The sequence below is a fragment of the Limulus polyphemus genome, unplaced genomic scaffold (assembly GCF_000517525.1).
Source record: "Limulus polyphemus unplaced genomic scaffold, Limulus_polyphemus-2.1.2 Scaffold2483, whole genome shotgun sequence".
Taxonomy (NCBI): Eukaryota; Metazoa; Arthropoda; class Merostomata; order Xiphosura; family Limulidae; genus Limulus; species Limulus polyphemus.
The window spans coordinates 95,516-98,852 of record NW_013668093.1 but is presented as its reverse complement, the minus strand read 5'-3'; the positions used below and the strand labels follow the sequence as shown (position 1 = coordinate 98,852).

The 3,337-nt window shown below is 41.2% G+C and overlaps 1 protein-coding gene and 1 long non-coding RNA gene across 6 annotated transcripts in view; one reads left to right on the top strand and one right to left on the bottom strand.

Moving 5' to 3' along the window:
- Window positions 1-1,069, top strand: part of LOC111087694 — an 18,624-nt gene extending 17,555 nt beyond the window's left edge. Inside the window, exon 3 of the long non-coding RNA XR_002612351.1 lies at window positions 809-1,069. This is a non-coding gene — a long non-coding RNA (uncharacterized LOC111087694). The remainder of the gene's footprint in view (window positions 1-808) is intronic.
- Window positions 1-3,337, bottom strand: part of LOC106467083 (AP-5 complex subunit zeta-1-like) — an 89,469-nt gene that overhangs the window by 36,182 nt on the left and 49,950 nt on the right. The window lies entirely within an intron of this gene.

Here is a 3,337-nt window from a genome sequence, read left to right as displayed (position 1 = left end):
ATATGTATTAGAATCGACAGAAAATGAAACAAATTTAAAGGCAAACTTAGACAGATAAATACAGCACGCACAGTTCAGGTAATAATAATAATACAGTACAGTACAATCCAGTAATAATATGCAATTAAAAACATTATTAATACACGGTCACAAAAAATATGCACTGTACATACAGTGTATGCAGTTATAAAAAAATACGTACTGTATTGCAATAATAATTGAAAAAAATTTAATATTGTTTGTGCACTCACCAATAATGAATGATAATAAAATGATAATGAAATTTGCTGTGCCATACGATGATGATGATAACACTAATGTACAGTATGGCACAGCTTTACAGCACTTTAGGTAATTACTCCTCCTCTTCAGGCACTTAAGGAGAAAGCTCCATTTCTTCAGGATAGTCAAAAGGTTGTGTTGTTTCCTTAGGAGAGTCAGGAGGAGGTGTCGTACTTTCTTCGGGTGTGGCTTGGTTTGACGTTTTGGGTACCTTCTTTAGGAACATGGTTATTGGCAGCTGGTTCCGTTGTTTTTCATAGTGATGAATAGAGTTTTGTAGGTCGACATGGAAGAGTCAACTGCATTTGAGAATTGCAGCGAACGAACCATGTAAGGGTCCCATGACTTGGCAGTCTCTTGCAAATCCTTTGCTTTTGACATGAGTTCAGCCAACCGTTCTAGAGTTAGACCCTCGTCCTCGTTTTCTTCCTCTTGTGATGGTTCTTCCTGGCCCTCTGTTTCTTCTTCACTGGTAGATTTCGTCAACTCTGCCAAATCTTCGTCCGTTAGAGGCATTTTTTTCCAGAACAACCCAGTCTCGTCCATGTTGAAGACCTGCTCTGGCTTGTATCCCTTCTCCCCAATGAGTTTCTTAAAGGCCTCAGGATACTTTGCTGCAGCTTCTGTGTCTGCAGATGCAGCTTCTCCATGGGATTTTCCAAATCGTAGTTGGTAACGTTTCAGGAAACGATCGAACCAACCCTTGCTAGCATGAAATTCTTTGGCATCAGCTGCTGTTGATGGTCCTGTTTGTCCTTCAGTGAATTGAGAATATAATTTCAATGCCTTCTTTTATACAAGACTTGCGAAAGAAAAATATCCCTTTGGACACCAAGATCATTCCCCACAATGATAAGGCAGATTCCATCCTCACGATTGCCTTGTTTCTTACAACATTCACCATCTTAGCACTTCCACAAAAATTCGTATCTACACTAGCTCTGATTGCTTGTTCATTTTTCTTTATGTAACGCACGGTGCTCTCATTCACTCCGTAATGGTGTCCTACAGAAGCATAACCTTTTCCTTCCTTTATCATATCAAGCAGTTGTACCTTCTCATGCAGGGTCATAACCTTTTTCTGGCACTTAGGTTCCTTGCCAGAAGCTGGAGGTGTAGGGCGTTTGAATGGCATTGTAGGGTGTAAATAACATTGTAAAAATAAACACTTGAATTTACAGCCCAAACAACCAGGTTGAAAACTCACGCACGAATGAGAGAGAGAGAGAGAAACAGCTGATCAGCAGCACGCGTATGCAGCCAATCAGCAAGAAGGAGTAACTAAAGCTGTCAGCCATTGGCTAAATTCAAACCTATTTCCTAGCCTCCTCGGGACTGAGCGCTGTGTGTGTGTGCGTTACCGGCTGTGCTTTGCCGTTTGCGTTGTGGGGGAAGATGAGGCAGTCAGCCAATAGCAGCCCAGCCCATTGTTCGATGAAGACGTCAATCGATAAAACTGCTCGAGAGAGTAAATACAGACATACCCTCGAAAAGCGCTTTTAGTCTCTATGACCTACAAAAACCCGGTTTACCGAGCATTCGTTTTTATGACGTTATGACGCTAGCCCGGTATACCGGCATACGATGCGATAGGGTTAAGAGCCTAACCCGCGAATATGCGGGGCCGCGAATGGGGAACCGCGAACAGGTGAGGGTATACTGTACATACAGTAAGTACTAAAGTTGTAGAACTGTGTCAGTACATGTACATACAGTAAGTACTAAAGTTGTAGAACTGTGTCAGTGCATGTACATACAGTAAGTACTAAAGTTGTAGAACTGTGTCAGTACATGTACATACAGTAAGTACTAAAGCAGTAGAACTGTCAGTATATGTACATACAGTAAGTACTAAAGGTGTAGAACTGTGTCAGTGCATGTACATACAGTAAGTACTAAAGTTGTATAACTGTGTCAATACATGTACATACAGTAAGTACTAAAGCAGTAGAACTGTCAGTATATGTACATACAATAAGTACTAAAGTTGTAGAACTGTGTCAGTCATCTACATACACATACATGTATTTACTGTTAAAATATTCTGAGAATTATGACCCATGGTATTACTTTTGACACTCCCAAACTTGGAAGTGTAATATGTATATTGAAGGAATAATTCCACATTCACAGTTTGTGAACTAGGAGTTTTTCTTAAGTTAGGACAAAAGTTAGAAGGCTGTAAGATGAAGGCTCGCTTGGGACTAAAGTTAGTGGGCTGTAAGATGAAGGCTAGCTTGGGACTAAAGTAAGCGGGCTGTAAGGTGAAGTCTAGCTTAGGAATAAAGTTAGCAAGCTGTAAGATGAAGTCTAGCTTGGGACTAAAGTTAGCAGGCTGTAAGATGAAGGCTAGCTTGGGACTAAAGTAAGCGGGCTGTAAGGTGAAGTCTAGCTTGGGACTAAAGTTTGCAGGCTGTAAGATGAAGTCTAGCTTAGGAATAAAGTTAGCAGGCTGTAAGATGAAGTCTAGCTTGGGACTAAAGTTAGCAGGCTGTAAGATGAAGGCTAGCTTGGGACTAAAGTTAGCAGACTGTAAGATGAAGTCTAGCTAGGGACTAAAGTTAGCAGGCCGTAAGTTGAAGTCTAGCTTGGGACTAAAGTTAGCAGAATGTAAGATGAAGGCTAGCTTGGGACTAAAGTTAGCAGAATGTAAGATGAAGGCTAGCTTGGGACTAAAGTTAGCAGGCTGTAAGATGAAGGCTAGTTTGGGACTAAAGTTAGCAGGCTGTAAGATGAAGTCTAGCTTGGGACTAAAATTAGTAGGCTGTAAGATGAAGGCTAGCTTGGGACTAGCATTAGCAGGCTGTAAGGTGAAGTCTAGCTTGGGACTAAAGTTAGCAGAACGTAAGATGAAGGCTAGCTTGGGACTAAAGTTAGCAGGCTGTAAGTTGAAGTCTAGCTTGGGACTAAAGTTAGCAGAATGTAAGATGAAGGCTAGCTTGGGACTAAAGTTAGCAGGCTGTAAGATGAAGGCTAGCTTGGGACTAAAGTTAGCAGGCTATAAGATGAAGTCTAGCTTGGGACTAAAATTAGTAGGCTGTAAGATGAAGGCTAG